The 17535-nt window shown below is 39.9% G+C and overlaps 1 protein-coding gene across 3 annotated transcripts in view; it reads left to right on the top strand.

Moving 5' to 3' along the window:
* The window catches only part of PPEF1 (protein phosphatase with EF-hand domain 1), a 107855-nt gene that overhangs the window by 7804 nt on the left and 82516 nt on the right, over positions 1-17535 (top strand). Inside the window, exons 8-12 of one of the 3 annotated variants that reach the window (XM_039852260.1) lie at positions 1307-1404; positions 5430-5568; positions 6116-6343; positions 12002-12088; positions 14190-14290. The gene's annotated coding sequence lies outside the window, so the exon portion shown is untranslated. Of the gene's footprint in view, positions 1-1306; positions 1405-5429; positions 5569-6115; positions 6344-10707; positions 11195-12001; positions 12089-14189; positions 14291-17535 lie in introns of those variants that run through there. The other 2 variants (XM_039852261.1, XM_039852262.1) reach the window with 2 other exon arrangements.

Here is a 17535-nt window from a genome sequence, read left to right as displayed (position 1 = left end):
AAGTGAAATCATATGATATTTGTCTTTCTCTGTCTGATTTATTTTACTTAAGATAATTCACTCTGGGTCCATCCATGTCACAAATGGTAAGATTTCATTCTTTTTTTTTTATGGCCAAGTAATATTGCATCGTAAATATATACCACCTCTTCTTTATCCAATCATGTTTTGATTGACACTTAAGTTGTTTCCATGGCTATTGTGAATAAGAAAAGGGAATCCTTGTGCACTGTTGGTGGGAATATAAATTGGTGCAGCCACTGTGGAAAACAGCATGGAGCTTCCTCAAAAAAATTTAAAATAGAACTACCTTATGACCCAGCAATTCCGCTTCTGGGTATTTATCCGAAGAAATCCAAAACACTAATTCGAAAAGATATATGCATCCCTATGTTCATTGTAGCATTATTAATAGTAGCCGAGATGCCTCTAGTTTTTAAAGTCACTTCTCTGGGAGTATATAACTGAGCACAGAACAATTTGGCTACTCCCCACTCCCATAGAACCCCACTTACAAGGAAATGTCTGATAGCAGCATCTAGCCAATGCTAATTGGTGACAGAAATGAAATTGGCTACTTCCTGCACTTCCCCAACACTTTATTTAGATTTAAAAGTGAATTCAACTATGCACACAATGGCACTTTTCACAAAGCTGTTGCCTATAGACTGATGGGAAGATTTCAAGAGTGGTGCAGGTTTTAAAAAAATCATATTGTGTAATTTTATTAGGGATTTTAAGTATTTGTAATTTGGGGGACACAATTAGGGTGTAGTCTGAAGATTATATGTAATAATGAAACCAAAACTAATTAGTAGGTTGTTTAACTCAGTTAGAGGCTGTCTGCAGGCTAGCAGCTTTCCTCTGCTAAATCTTGTTAAAATGCAGTGAGTTCTATTTAGTACAGAATGAGCAGGCTGCCATGACAACTGTCTGTGAATATTATTTCAATATTAGTCATAGGTTTCTAGTGTCTGCCTCTGGGTCCAACATTTATTTTAAAAGCCAGATGCACGTCTATTCTTAAAGGAGTTTTCCTGGATGTGTTTATAAAAAACAAAAAAACACTTTCAACTGCCTGGGTTTTTTTCTTTTGGAAGAGAAATTTGAATGAATTTACACAATTGCAAATTATAGACTTTATTACTGCTTTTTTCTTTTGGAAAGGTGATTTGGGTATGAATTTATATTGTACTTGACTATACATTTGTTTAAATAGACACCCTAGACCAGAGTTTGGAAAATTCCCCTCTAGTTTTATAATCCTTACATTAAATTATTCTTTTTTTTTTTTTCAATCTAACAGTATCAGAAGGAATCTTGTGGTTGCAAGTGACAGAGGATTCAGCTCAAACCGAATTAGCAAAACCAGTCTCAAATGAATCTGACTCGAAAATTCCAAAGGTAAAATATCATCTAGAGATTTAGGATGGGGGGCTTCAGCTCCATTTCCCTGCCTCTCTCCTGCTCTACCCTTCTCCATGTATCGGTTGCACCCTGCAGATTGACTCTCCTCATGGTGACCGCCTTGCTCAGAGCACCATCCTTGGGGAGAAGAGTGAGTCTGCTTCCTAGCACTCTTTCCTGAGATGCACTCATATTGCCTGTCTTTAGCTATGTGCCCATCCAGTCACTCTCTTTTGCCAGGAGAAGTTGTGCAAACTGCCTTAGGCCTGAGTTATGTACTCATCTGGGGATGGATAGTCACTGTGGTTTGGGAAGTGGGCTCATGCTAATTGGATTAAGCCAATCAGGATCCATACTTCGAATGGGGAGTGGTGTCAATCCCACTGCAAACCATAGGGTTGAGAATAGGGAGAGAGTTGATTTCGAAAAGGAAAATTGGAGTACTATTGCAAGGAAGTGAGGGGAATACTTGCTAATCACCTGGTTTGGGACCAGAATGCCGGCAAATAATAATGGTAATAGCTAATATTTACTGAATACTATGATCTAGGCAGTCAAATTGCTCTATAAGTGTATTGGTAGAGAGGATGTGTTTGGCTGCATCTAATAAGGTAAATGAAATAGCAGAAACCTAAAACAGAGGGTTGCTTTTTATCTCACAATAGGTGATATGAAGTCAGGAAAGAAGCTTCATATTGTCATTTATGTCTCAGGCTCTTCCTTATATCTTTCTGCATTATCACTTTCAGGGAGGCTGTCTTCCTAATGCACTCAAGAGGGCTCCTCCTCTCCTCCAGGCATTGTGTTTTGGTTACAGACAGAATGGGGGAAGGACAAAGAGGAAAGGGCCCAAGACGGCCGAGTCTGGTTTTTTTTTGTTGTTTTTTTGTTGTTGTTGTTTTTTTTTTTTTTTTGAAATCAGAGAAATAGCTTTTCTGGGAGCCTCAGCCAGTGGATTTCTGCTTATATCTCATTGTCCAGAACTGTGCTACATGAACACCCCCAACTGCAAGGGAACTTCGCAAATCAAGTTTTGTTGGCTGAGTCCATTGCCACCTACAACAAAATTGGGGTTTTATTGGTAAGGAAGAAAGGCAGAATGAATATTGGTTAGGCATCTATTGGTGGCTGCCACAATACATATTAACTCACTTATTCCTTATATCAACTCAGTGTGGTAGGTACTATTACTATCTTGGTTTTCTAAGAAACAGGCACAGAGAAGTTATGTAATTTTCCCAAGCTCACACACAGCTGCTAAGCAGTATAGCTAGAATATAACTCCAAGCAATCTGACTCTAGAACCACATTCTATTATGGCCCCCAGGCACATCCTGACCCAGAGGCCAGACCGCATTTCTTCTCTAGGACATGTATCCATTTGGAAATGTAGGTCTCGCCTAGAAAAGGTAGTATTTGTTTACCACTTTATAGTTTATAAAGAATTTTTCACTTAGATTATTTCATTTATATATTATCCCCATTTCTTAAATGAGAAAACTGTGGCTCAGAGAAGTTATGTAAGTTGCCTAAGGTCCCTAGGTTGTAACTGGCAGAGCTGATATTTCCTTGAAATTTCAAGAACTTGCTTTTGGTCACCTTTCCTAATCTCCCTACTCTTCTGGGCACAGAAGACTTCATTTAAAAAATTTTTAAATGGCAATATTTTGTTATAGGCCCTATATTAACTTCACAACCTTTTCTGGAAAAACAATCCAGAGAAATCTTGGATCTCTCAGCAACCTGTTTTCATAGTCTTTTCACGTAGCCACACCAGCAGGAACATGGCAGATCAGCAGGAACTGTGTTCTGTGGTAAGAAACAGAGACCAGAAAAGGGAGGTTTTTTCTCTCACATACTATAAAATCCAAAGCTTCATCCAAAAGGTAAAAGTGTTCATCACAAACAGCTCTTATCTACCTGTTTGAGTCATTAAACATATAGAGATTTCTTGGCCTTAGTTACATCAGGTTAATTTATATTATGTTTCCTTGAAACTGCTTTGTAAATCGGACTTTTCACTAAGAATGATAGTCTACCTCACTGGGGTAAATTAATGAAGTTTCACAGCATTACTGACAGTCTATTTTTTAATTGTTATTTCTCTAGTCTTTCCAAATGTTTGAAATCCTTAGCTTATGGCATGGCTCTATTTATATATCACAACATTCTTTTTTTCTGGTGATACTACTGAGCTGACCCCCCAAATCACAAGAACATTGTAGAATATAGTTTGACTTTAAAAGTCATAAAATCCTAAGTCTAAGGTTTCCAAGTTTAGTACCTAGGTTTTTTTTTTTCAATTTATTGTTTCAGGTCTTATATTCAGGTCCTTAATCCATTTTGAGTTAATTTTGGTGTGTGGCGATAAACAACAGTCTAGTTCCATTCTTTTGTAGGTGGCTTTCCAGTTTTCCCAGTACCATTTATTGAAGAGGCTTTCCTTTCTCCATTGCATGTTTTCAGCTTCTATGTTGAAAATTATTTGCCCATATAAGCAGGGGTTTACTTCTGGACTCTCAATCTGTTCCACTGGTCTGTATATCTGATTTTCTGCCGATGCCATGCCGTTTTGATTATTGTCGCTTTGTGGTATAATTTGAAGTTGGGCAGAGTGATGCCTCCAGCCTCGTTCTTTTTTCTCAGGATGGCTTTTTGAAGCCATTTGGCAATTCAGAGTCTTTTGTACTTCCATAGAAATCTGATGATTTTTTGGTTCTATTTCTTTAAAGAGTGCCAATGGGATTTTGTATCTTCTTTAATTTCTTTTAATAAGATCTTATAGTTTTCATTATATAGGTCCTTCACATGTTTCATTAGATTTACTCCTAGCTGTTTTATTCTTTTTCTTGCAATTGTGAAAGGAATCGTTTTTTTCATTTCTTTTTCTGACAATTCATTATTAGAGTATAGGAATGCTATGGATTTTTGCATGTTGATCTTATATCTAGAAATTTAATGTATTTGCTTATTATTTCTAGTAGTGTTCTTGTGGAGTCTTTAGGGTTTTCTATATAGAGAATCATGTCATCTGCAAATAGTGACAGTTTAACTTCTTCGTTTCCTATTTGGATGCCTTTTATATCTTTCTCTTGTCTGATTGCACTCGCTAGGACCACCAATGTTATATTGAATAACAGTGATGATGGTGGACAGCTTTGTTTTGTTCCTGATATTAGAGGAAAGGTTTTTACTTTTTCATTGCTAAGTATAATGTTGGCTGAGGGTTTGTCATAGATGGCCTTTATTATGTTAAGGTACTTTCCTTCTATATCTATTTTATTAAGCGTTTTGATCATAAATGGGTGCTGTATCTTGTCGAAGGCTTTTTCTGCATCTGTTGATATGATCATATGATTCTTATTTTTTAATTTGTGTATGTGGTGTATCACATTAATCAATTTGCATATATTGAACCTGTGATATGAATCTCTGTGCCTCTGGGATAAAGCCCACTCGATCGCGGTGTATAATCTTTTTAATATGTTGCTGTTTTCGGTTCCCTAGTATCTTATTTAGGATTTTTGCATCTGTGTTCATGAGAGATAGTGGTCTTTAGTTTTATTTTTTTGTGTTATCTTTACCAGGTTTTGGTATCAGAGCAATATTGGCCTCATAAAATGAGTTGAGAAGTATTGCCTCCTCTTTGATTTTTTGGAAGCGTTTAAGGAGAATAAGTATTAAGTCTTCTTTGAATGTTAGGTAGAATTCACTGGTGAAGCCATCTGGTCCTCCCAGGCCTTGTTTAGCTAATAATTTTAACATTCCTCCAAGAAACCAAATTTTCTTTATTTTCTATGTTCATAAATAGAAAAATGGTTGACAGGGAGGCAATGGTGGCAAAAAGAAGGCTTGTAGAACCTGGAACCTGTCTTTCCAATAAGCAGGAAGTGGTTCTCACATGCAGGTTATGTTGTTCACTTTCTGTTGTCAGGCACTGTCATGTCTGTCTGTGACATCATGCGGTTGCCAAAGCAACCTAATAAAGACTCATTCAAGACTCTGCCTCTGGAAAATTTCAGATGAGGCCGAGGAGTCCTCTTCAAGACCTGTAAGTGTGAGGATGATTGTGTCCTGAGCATGGAGGTTAGGCAGAAAAGATTCAGCCACCAGCTAGAAGTTTATTTTCCTTGAGCCCATGTGGAACTGACAACTTGGAAGGTAAGAACTCTTAAAGGAGAAGAGGAGTTGAATGAAATCTGGGTAGGCCTGGAACCATATGTTTGAAAGTTAATCTTCTTCCTCTGTTTAGTTGTTTGGCCAACTCTTGTGGACTTTATATTTATATTTATAATATATATTTATAATATATATCATACTTTGATATATATTATATTGGAGCTATCTTTATAGTGTAGAATTCGGTCACCTTGGTGTAATGGAAAGAGTATCGGCCAAGTCGTACAACTGACGTTAGGGTGCCACCCAGTAAGTAGTGTTAAATAAGTGATGAATCTCTGGGCCTGGATTTCTTTCCTATAAAATGAAGGGCCTTTCTGAACAAGTCCACAGGATCAGAATATCTTGCCACATCATAGGCTCACCTGATAGGGAGCTCTGGGTCAAGAACCTCATGGTGGTCTTTTAAGGGGACGGCACCATCTGTGCTTAGATCAGTTTTGCCCAATTCCCAGTGTTTTGATATGAGGAGGAGTTGCATAAATGTATATTCTTTCTTTTACTTTTGTCTTGGAATGGCATATTACAGCTTCTGCAGAAGGAAAATAAGAAGGAATTACATCGCCCTGCCATTGACTCATGCTAGATGTCAAACTGAGATACATGCACAACATAAGCACATAGAAGCTAAAGGAACAGATTGTGGCAATATTTAAAAATATCACAACTCTCTAACCAAGAAGCAGTCCTGATAAGCAGATTTGGAATTCATACAAAGCACACATAACTCTGAAAATCTGAATTGTACATTGCCAAGGTAAATTATTTCTATACAGTAATTATAGATGAAGGTATGTTGGATTATGTGATAATACCTGTATCCCTTGGTTTACAGACACCTCTCTCTTCTGGGCCTCTTCCTTTCCTGATTTTTTCATTTTTAAGATCCTTTGTTTGCTCTTTCCTTCTTCTCATTCCCTTTAAATGTCTCTAGTCCCCAGGGCTCTGCTTTTGCCCCTATTACCTTCTTACTCTACAAACTCTCCCTGGCTATTTTATCTTCTCTAATTGCTTCAGCTGTTATTGGTACCCTGCTGACCTCTTTAATCAGAATCTGCAGACCTGATTTATTTCCTGTGCCCTAAATGCAGGCTTCTACTGCCTATGGGACATTGCAATTCATTATTTTTCTCCACCGTAAACACATTTGTCCCTCTTGTGTCCTACCCCTGTACCTGTTAATACTCTTCTGCAATTAATAGCATCACCCACTAGACTGTAAATTACAAGAGGGCAGGGACCGTGTCTGTTGTCTGCTGTTGTACCCAGCACCCAGCATAGTGCCTGACACATGGTAGACACCCAGTAAGTAGTGTGAAGTAAGTAATGAATCCACCTATTATTCTAGACTAGAAGCCTCGGAATCATTCTTAATGCCTCCATCTCTCTTGCTCCCTATGCCCTGTGTGGGACCTGTGGGGTTTATTACCTAAAAGGCTTTCACATTTGCCCCTCCTCTCCACCTCCATTACTGGGCTTTAATTCTGCACTTATATCTATCTCCTGGATTGTGGCAGGAGCTTCTTCACTGGTTTTCCTATGGCTGATTTTTTCCCAGTTTGTCACTATCCAACTCTAAGGGTGATCTTCCTAAAACTTGAATCCAATCAGATTACTCTCAGGCTCCCCTTCACCCAGAGTTTGCAGTCTGGCAGCCTTACACTGAATCCATGGAGTTTACACAGTGTTTTGAGAAAACGAGAATTATTATATTTCATTGATTCTAAGATGCACATTTTTTTCACATTTCAGCACCTCTGATATTGGAATGTGTCTTAAAGTTGATGGAATGTCATAGTTTGATGGTTGCGTTTCTTCTTTCTTATTGGTACATAAATTAATGATGCAACTTGTAATCGATGGCATCTTAAGTTTGCAGAAATATACTCACATTTAAAAATAGAGAGATTTTACATAAAAATATGTTCAACTTCTCTTGAAAAATTACATTGAGCAACACTGGGCTGGAATTTCTGAATGGCAGCCTAAGAGGGAGCTACCAATAAGTAGCAGCGGCCTCAGTTAGGTAAAAACTCTATAAATGTCCCATCGTTTTTCCACCCAGGCTGATTTATTCATTTATATTATCTGCCCTGGCTCATGTAAGCATTTGAAATTGCAATCCCCAACTGATGGGTCGAAGTTGGAATTTTTTGTTATGACGTACAAGAATGATCATAGTTGGCACCAACCTACCTCCCCAGGTTCACTTCCCCATCCTCTGATCTATACACCCTCTATCCCCCAGTCTCAGGAAACACTATTCAAGTATAACATATTCCAATGTTCTCTGGGATGCCTTTCCCACCTTTTATCCTCTATGAAACATTTCCTGACTTGCCTTGGTCCAGCTGATCTACTTCTGGACTCCAATAATACTATGGGGCAGATAACTCTGGACCTACACCTCCTGTTTTGAAATTATTTGTGGACAGGCCCATAGCCCGCATTACACTATGCACCTGACAAGGAAATGAATCAGAGCTCATTCATCTTTGTACCCCTGCCTGATAGATGGAACACACTCAGTATCTGTTGAGTAAAGAATGGATGGGGTGTGTTTTCTGCCTGGGAGCTCTGTTCTTTGAGTTTTACCCATGGATCAAGAGCTAAAAGTAAAGGAAAGGCAAGTGTTTTCCTTAGTGCTTGTCATTTACAGCAGATGTCATTGCTTCTAGCTGTGATTTAGGACGGCCCTTGGCAGTCAAAGTTAGCCCATGGAGACTTTAAAATCTGCAGACCCAAAGGCAGTAAACCAGAGCCAGCTCTGTGAAGCTTTTTAAAAATTTATTTTTAAATTAATGTGCAGTAAAATTGACTTGTACACTTCTGTGAATTTGGACACATGGGTAGATGAGTGCAACCTCTACCATAATTAAGATACAAAATATCACCCCCCAAAACTCCCTCAGCTATCCCTTTATAGTCACATCCTCCCTCACCCATCATCCCTGGCAACTACTGGTCAGTTTTCCATCACTACAGTTTTTCCTTTTTGAAAATCTCATATAAATATACACAACCTTTTAAGTCTGGCTTCTTTCACTCAGCATAATCCTCTGAGATTCATCCAAGTTGTCTGCATCAATAGTTTGTTCCTTTTTAATGCTCAGTAGCATTCCATTGGATGGGTGTCCCACAGTTTGTATATTTATTCACCCATTGAAAGACATCTGGCTATTTTTAGTATTTGACTATATGAACCTGTTTATACAGGTTTTTGTGTGAATATAAGGTTTCATTTTTCTAGAGTAAATACCCAGGAGTAGGATCGCTGTGTCACAGGGTAAATGTATCATCAACTTTATAAGAAACTACCAAACTATTTTGCAGAGCGGCTGTATCATTTTGCATTCCCACCAGAAAAATGTGAGAGTTCTAGTTGCTCTACATTGTAGCCTGCACTGAGTATTATTGGTATTCTTTTTAACCATTCTAATAGGTGTGTAGTATTATTCTCATTGTGGGTTTAATTTGAATTTCTGCTTCCTCAAATCCAGTTTGGAGGAACTGAAGGGAAAAAAATAGTCAACTCACCACCAGTTTTGGTGGTACTTTAATCTCCGATCTTCTCAACCCCGCTTCTGCTATTTACTTTTCAGAGTCCTTGTGTTACTTATTTATGGCTGTGTAACAAATTACCCATAAACTTAGAGACTTAAAACAGAAAGTTATGATCTCATAGCTTCTGTGGCTCAGGAATCTGGGTGTGGCTTACATGGCTCTGCTATTTTAGGATCTCTCACAAGCTGCACCCGTCATGGTGTTGGCTGGGCTGCAGTCATCTTAAGGCTTAACTGGGGAAGAATCTGCTTACAAGCTTATGCGGCAGGCATGTTGGCAGGATTCAGTTCCTTGGGGTCTGTTTGACTGAGGGCCTCAGTTCCTTGCTGGCTTTTGGCCAGAGACTTTCTCCAGTCCTGTGCCATGTGGGCCTCTCCAACATGGCAACTTATTTCATCAAAAGCACTTAAGTAGCAAAGGCAATAGAGTGCTAGCAAGACAGAAAGTCACAATATTTTATAACCTAGTCGCAGAAGTGACATCCCAGCACCTTTGCCATATTCTTCTGATTAGAAACAGGTGGTTAGGTCTAGCTCACATGGAAGGGGAAGGATTTCACAAGGGCATGGATACCAAGAAGAGGGGATCATTGGGTGCCATCTTGGAGTTGGCCTGCCACAGTCCTCAAACAGCCACTTCATGGATTCTGTCCAAGTGTTATAACGTTTTTTTCTATGGGAGAGACATGGAAGAGTGAGTAGAGTGTACTTGTTCCATCTTACCCAGACTGGAACCCTCTATGAAGCTTTTTGATTTGATTTATAAACATTCAGAGTTAATTTAAGGAGATTAAAAAAAAAAAAAACTCAAGCCATCTAGGACCAAGCTAGGGTTAAGCAGTGGTCAAAATTTAAATTCCGATACATACTAATCTTCTATTTGTTAAATTACAACCCTGGAAAGCCCAATTTTTGTATCCAAGATGGAGCCTTTTCAAAGCTGAACTTAGAAAATTCAGCACATGACAGCTGTTTCAGCCTGTCATTGTGGCTGCTGACCAGGTGACCCCTTGTGAACAGACACACCTTGTGAGCACTGGCTTTTATGAATTTCTTCTACCTAAGAGTGACTCATAACCCAGCTTTGATTTATTTTAATAACTTGCCAAATCTGGCCTCTCTTTTCTCCTACTTAGTGTGTTTTTTCATTACTCAGAATTCTTCCCTGGTAATAAGTGTGACCCTTTCTTCTTTATTTAAATGTAAAATTGCTTGGTATTTCTTCCTTGTCTTCGAAAGGGAGCAGGCTCTTTAAATCAAGAGTTTTTGAATGTTTTTGATCATGAACCCCTAATACAGTATATATACTTATCACTACTAATACTGTGGAACTCACATATTATGTACATTACCAAATATACATAAAAATAGAAAATTCAAAAAATTAAAAAATAGATTAAAAAATGAATTCTAATGTTTTGCTTTCTACTCTCCAACAGATCTTCTGTGCTTCTGCTATGGGCAGGTACCTCAATTTAGAGACTCTCAGGTGCTAGGAAGCTGGGATAGGGTGTGATTGCTTACCACTGGCCCCAGCTCCAGAAGGCTAGCTGAAGGGCTAGCCCTGTCCAAGCTACCCCTCTTTGGTGCTATTGGGCATTGAGGCATGAGTGTACTATGAGTGGACAAACATCTTAAGTACTCACTGCCAAACAGACCTACACACATCGTTGTTTTCTGTCTACTCCCAAATCTATCTGCTTTGCCTAGATTCTAGCACATTCCCCAGTATGTGTCATGACCAATAACAGGAGCTGCCCATTGGAATTACTTTTCCTTGGTAGAAAATGGAACTGTGGCTAGCTCCAGGAAGCTTGTGAAATAGGACAGGTTTGCCTGCAATGCCCAATCCTTCCCTTGTGAGGTAACCAGCCTTCTCCATCCCTCATCTTTCTATAGTTTGCTACTACCATAGACTAACCAAGGTCCTGGTTTGGGTTGCCTCAGAAGCAGACCCTTAGACAAGCATTTGAGAGCAAGAAAGTGAAGGCAAACCCAGTAGAGGAGTGGGGAAGTGAGGGAAGAAGAGACACAGCCAAGAAAGAGTAAGTCTTGCCTGCAGAGGTAGAGAAGCTGCCCTTTTTCAATTATAGCTGACAGATGCCTTTCTCTACCCAATTAGAAAGTCTAATTGCAGCATTATAATTATGACCACAGTTCATTCTGATCTTCATCTCTCCCATTTCACGTCTTTGTTAAGTTCTGTAAGATATACATGTGTATAAGAATACCCTCTTCTCTCCCTCACCTCTTTTCCTCTGGCTAACTCCTAACTCTGGCTGCTCAATGGCCAGGCCGGAGCCCAGGCATCGCTTCTTCTAGAGAGCCTTCCCTCATCCCCCTTTCTGGGATGGGGCTTTTTTTGGTGCCCCCTATCTGTCCTGTTAGAGATTATATCATACGGTACTGCTTTCACTTATTCATGTAATAAATATTATGTGCCTGGCACTGTTTTAGGTACCTGGAGCTTATTATGTTCCAATAAGGGAGACAGATTTTAATTTGCCTTTTTATTTCAATATCTGATTTACCTATGTGTTCGCTTCACCTAACCATGTCCATTTTCTTCACCATTTATGTCCCTGTCCCTTAGCACAGTGCCTGCCACTTAATAAAAATGTGTCGAATGGAAGAGCAAAAGGCATCTTAGTTAAGGATGTTTTGATATTGCTATGGCTTCTTCTGGGAGGGGGTAACTGAGCTCTCATCTTTCTTATTGGCTATTTTCTTATGATGATGTGCCCATTGAGAGATAAATTGACTCACCTTGACTATTAGGGGTATAATCTGTTAATGAGTGAGTTTGGAACTGTTAACATTACTTTACTCATTACTATTATTATTGTTTTCAGGAGAGGAGAACACATCTCTGCTCAGCTGGAAGAAAGCCAGAGAATATCTGAATAGAGGTTGGAACCTTCATTTTGCAAACATACAAGGTGCTGAGGCAGTATAGTATAATGATTATAAGTAGGGATTCTAAAGGCAAGTGCCTGGGTTCAAATCCCAGTTCGGTTACTCATTTCCTATTTGACTTTGGGTTATAGTTCCTGACGTGTAAATAGGGATAATAATAGTATATACGTCATAGGATGGTGTGTGAATTAAATAAGATTAACACATGTAAAATTAACAAGTGTCTAGAAAATAGTAAGTGCTTAATAAATATTATTATTATTGTGATTTATTCACATACATCAATACTTATTCATTTAACAGTTGGAGGCTGGCTATAGGACTCTTTGTGGTGCTCACAGTAGCATTTTAGTGTTGTTTGTACAATGGAAAAATATGGTGAAGTTCTTCATTTTAAGCAAATTCTAAGTTTTAGACAAATCACATAAAGGGCATAGCCAATCCAATTCATGGTCCAGAATTTGGCCATTTAAATAACCACTAAATCATAAGTTCTTTCTCTCCTTTCTTTCTTTCTGTGATTAAACAAGTATTTGGTGAGTACCTCTTATACATTTGGTGCTAGGAATGCCAAGAGGAATGAAATGAATCCTTCCCCTTATGGATTTCACATGTAAAAGGACAAATTACAGTGCGCTCTGGGAAGTTCTATAATTGGACACACACATGGCTTTGAGTGCCAGAAGACAGTGACTAACTCCTCTTTGGTGATTCAGGAAAGTCTTCACACAGAGGAGGTGACATTTGACCAACTGTATCTAGATGTAGCCATCATTTAATCACTGTGGATTGAATAGGCATTTGGCCGGAAATGCAGCCATATAGTGACATTGTCCACTATTTTTTTGGAAGCCTGGGTAATTATGCTATCATTTACAATATGTATGGCAGCCCCATCAGGTCTTAGTCTTGGAGTCCCTGCTATGGAAATCCGTAAGGTTGCATTGCCATATAATAAGGTCCTCTGGTAATATTTAATGTGCTAATAGGAGTGCAGAAGCCCAGAGCTGCCTTTCCAGTTATTTTTAAAGTGACTCCATTAGATTAAATAGCAAGCTAGGTAACCACTTTACTGGATCTCCTGTGGCGCTCAATTGCAGAAAGGAATAGGCTAAAGAGCAGTTTGGGTGGGGTTATGAAATGATTATGGCTGGAGTCCTTTAAATCCTAGCTCTTGTTGCCTAAGGCCAGTAGGCTAAGACCTTGCTGTGTAACCAGCTAGGGAGAGTTTGGGAGGAAAATTGCTGTCAGTGCAGCGGCAGACAGCGTGAGATTCTGGGAACAAGATCACCCCTGGATTGCCTCAAAAGACAGCAGAACTATGGCTGGTGGCATCCAGTACTGACATCGGCACTTTGAATTTTCAAATGTGTCTTCTTCCTCTTCCTTCTCAAACTCAGCAGAATTACGGGCCAACTTTCCTTTTCCTTTCTGCTGATGGAGGGAGGTGAATCTCCCTTTCACAGATGGGTTCTCCAATAAGCAGCTAATAGCTAGAGGAATAAAAATGTCATAAATAAATTTGCAGCTCAGCACCCAGTGGCTGCTCCCTTAAACCCACGCTTTTTCAAGTCCTAAGGAGGACCGTTTCGTGTTCCCACTTCCTTCTCTTAATCATACCCAGGTTACTGTAATATTTCCTAAAAATCATCCTTGGTTGACTTAAAGAGTCAGTCATTGAGTGCTTTTCTGCCCTTATTTACCAAAATTCTCTTTTATGCTTTGTACTGATGCAGATTATGTATGCAAACAGAGGCCTGGTCCAGCCTGTACGGAGCCTGGTCCCCTTGGAAGCAGTCATGTGATCGCAGCCCATTACTTGAGCACATCCCTTTTATCTCCTAGTCCAGAACAGGGCAGGGTTGGGGCAGACAGCTGCGGCTCCCTGGCCAGCTCAGCCTCTCTGGTATCTGCGGCTCTGGGTTCGCCTTCCAGGCTGAAAGGCAAAGCAGCCGTGGCCTGTTTGAGTTATTTCTTCGTGTGTGTGGGTGTGTGTTTATTTCTTGATTTATTTAAGCCAGAGCTTGCCCTGCAGAGAGCTGCAGAGATGTGAGATGTGTAGTGTGTGTGTATATAGAGGGAGGTGCTTCAGACAGAGCTGGAATTCTACTTCTTTTCTTTCAGACCTCAGCATTTTTCATAGAGAAGGTTTTTTCTCCTTTTTGTTTCTTTTTAAACATCTGAAGTGAGGAAAAACCTCTCCACTGGCCAAGCAAAAGAAACAGGTAATATGTTTGTTTGTTTTTAGGTATTTTGGGGAAGCAGAAGTCTACATCATAAACATATATTGTGTAGCAATGGAACAGGGAATGTATACTCCTTGGAGTTAATTTTATTACTTTGCAATATCTTGGAATTATTTTTCTCAAAGATGCTGATGCAAATCACTTGCCATCATCTTAAAAAGATGTACAGATGACTTTGCAACCTGAGGATTGTGGCCTGTTTCAAATGAATGTGGTATTTGAAAAAAAACTCTGTGGTCACTTGGGTGAGCTAAAAAATGGGGAAAGAGACACTTTGAGAAACTCTTCTAGGCCCTTCGTGGGGTATTCCCCAAACCCCACTGTACAAGTTCACGTTCAGAAGTCTTACTTTAGCTCCCTTGGCCTCTTGTTATTGAAGAAAACCACAGAGTTTCCATCTATCTGTAAGAAGGGGAAACAGAATTTCCTGCAATGTTCAAGAATTCTCTTTAGTGACTTTGTGCTTACATAGATTGATCAGATTGAATCCTGAAATCAAGGCACAGCTAAACTTTTAGTGGACAGACATTTTTGTTCTTTAATGATTAAACAGAGTGGGTCTTTGGTTCTGCCACTGATCAGCTGTGTCATGGAGTACAATGTTTAAATTTCTGAGTCTCAATTTCTTCACCTGTAATATGAGAGTGATGATACCACCTTGAAGGTTGCTGTGAAGATTAAGTGGAATAATAGCAATATAAAGCACCCACTGTGCTGGGTAACTAGTAGTCCTTTAATAAGCAGTGATGATTATAGTTATTATTATTACTGATATAATAGTGTTCTTTCAGATCTTAGCGCTCTCAGGGGAAAAGAGCCCATTTCTTGTGGATCTGTGGTTATCCCAGCACTTATAGACACCCAAGGGACTTAATGTCTGCAAGGTCCCAGACAACGCATTCGGAAGGAATATTTGAGCAAACACTGGTTTCATTTCAATGCTTCTGCCACAGGGGGTACCCACCTATGCGTGGCACTCCTCACTCATCAGCTAAGAAGAATTGCTCTTTGTTCAAGTTAGATTTTTCCACCACCGAGCTCCTCATTATTCCTCAGTACAAGTCTGTAAGATATGTAATATTATTCCTAGTTGACGCAGGACAGGGCAAATTCCCCCGAGTGAGTAGAGACCAAGCCCTGCACTGAGAAAAGAGGGTGTTTTGGTGGAGAGTGTAGAGAGAATTCCAACACACACCAAAGTTAGAGTCAGAGGGGAAGTTTATTAGAGAAGGGGTGAGAGAGCCTGAGAGACTTAGAGGGCCAGAGACAATAGAGAGAGACAGGACAGTGAGAGAGACCCCAAGTGTATGGGGGATTCAGTTTATTTATCATTCTTTAGTTCCTGTGAGTTACAGTTTAAAGACTTTGTTTACCTTCGATATGGACATACAGTGAGGAAAGATAAGAGTATGTACTGTGAAAAGGTAAGATTATGTAGCATCAAAGGCCTGCTGGCAGTTGCCGCCTTTAATTCATAGATTCCCCATGGTTTTAACCATAGGGAATGAACTATTTTATTTTGTGTAGGGCACCACTTAAAGATTGTTTTCCTGTTTTCCCTTCATGGTGTGGGGAAATGGGTTGTTAGCAAGCCCAAGCAGAAATCTTCCTTTGTTCAGCAGGTGTCCTCCTGGTCTGGCTGCAGAGCTAATGGCATTTTGCAATTTCTGAATGTGGCTTGATTTAACACTTTAGTTCTCTTGCCTCATCCTCACATTAGTCCTTGGGAGAAAACTGAAGTGTAGAGGATATAATGACTAGCTTAGACTCTGGTTTGCTGACTTCTAAAACGCAGGCTCCACTGGGACCAGCATTAGGCAGTTAGGAACAATAGATGTTTTTGAGATGCTTTCCCTCAAAAGGGTCCCCTGCTAGGCTGTTTGGGAAATGGCGGATGCTCTAGGCTCTTTCTTAGAGATTCGCAATGCACATGGACGTATTGGAGGCTCTGTGGAATTCTGCAGTTCCTGTGAAATCCTACTTCTGAACTTATTTGATGGTGGGACCTTGTTTGCATTATTCCTAGAATTATGAACCACATAGCACTACTCTTCCGCAAACACGCTTTGGAAAACCTGGCGTCAGGTCAGGCTGCCTCCTGATCACAATCCTGTCTGATGTAACAACAGATACCCTGAGACACTTGCTGGTGGTCAGTATAGTTTCCTCCCTTTTCTTATCCTTCCATCTAATGAGACCCAGGAAGAATCACCTGATCAGTCTTAACAGAGCTTCCTTATTCATTTGGACCCCAGACAAACAGATGCTACATTGTTTACCGGAATGGTAATGGTGGAAGGGGCCTCTCTAGCATGACCTGCCAGGGACTCCTCTACCCCACTCTATGCTCCTTAGTTATATTTATGTTACCAGAGAGTGGGATCCTCTCCTGGCGCGTTGAACAAGTTCTTGATGTCTCGAACAAAGAATTGAGCAAGAGACCGAAATACAGTAGGAAAGAAAAGTTTTATTAGAAAGGAAAGTACACTTCCAGACGTGGAAGCGAACCTTGAACAAGAGAAGCGTGGCTCAAAAAGGCCTGGTAACAAAGACTTCAGAGTTTTTATCCCTTTTAGCTGTGGGTGATTACTTTTCTTAGAGGAGTGGGCTTCCTTGATTGACAACTAAGATTGACAGGACTCAGTGAGTCATCATTTTGCCTTCTGCGCATGTTCGTTCCCAGAATTCAGTCTGTTATAATGATATTAATGAACTTCTAGGCATATGCATCATATTATAATGATGACATAATGAGACTCAGGTGAGTTGAAGGTTGTTGGGGTCTTCGTTGCGCAGGTGCCAGTGACTGGCTTAAACTGGTACCTAAATCTCTGCCAACTGGTTTCTTTGAGTTAAAAAATGCCTTCTGGCTTGCTTAATTGTAGGCGGATTAGGGCGGACCCCTTCTAGGATAGGATGACCTCATTGTCTTTGCAGGGAGACCGGATACTCCCTAACTTTCCTGCCTACCTCTTTTCTAAGAGCCATGAACCCCCTTATTATTGGTATGGATGTTGAGGGACGGGAGGTCTCTTCTTCCGTATCTGATTCCTGCTGAGAATGGCCGTAGTCCCTGCCTACAGGGGATTCATGGAGCTCTTTCCCTTCCTGCCTCAGTCAGGGTGGGGTCTTGGGTTTCCTGCTGAAGTGCCGCCTCAGTCCCTAGACAAGGCAAAGAAAATACAAACTTGTTATTTAAATCATACATCTATTCATTTCTATTA

Source organism: Pteropus medius, unplaced genomic scaffold (assembly GCF_902729225.1).
Source record: "Pteropus medius unplaced genomic scaffold, Ma_sr-lr_union100, whole genome shotgun sequence".
Lineage (NCBI taxonomy): Eukaryota > Metazoa > Chordata > Mammalia > Chiroptera > Pteropodidae > Pteropus > Pteropus medius.
This window is presented reverse-complemented; position numbering and strand designations above follow the sequence as displayed.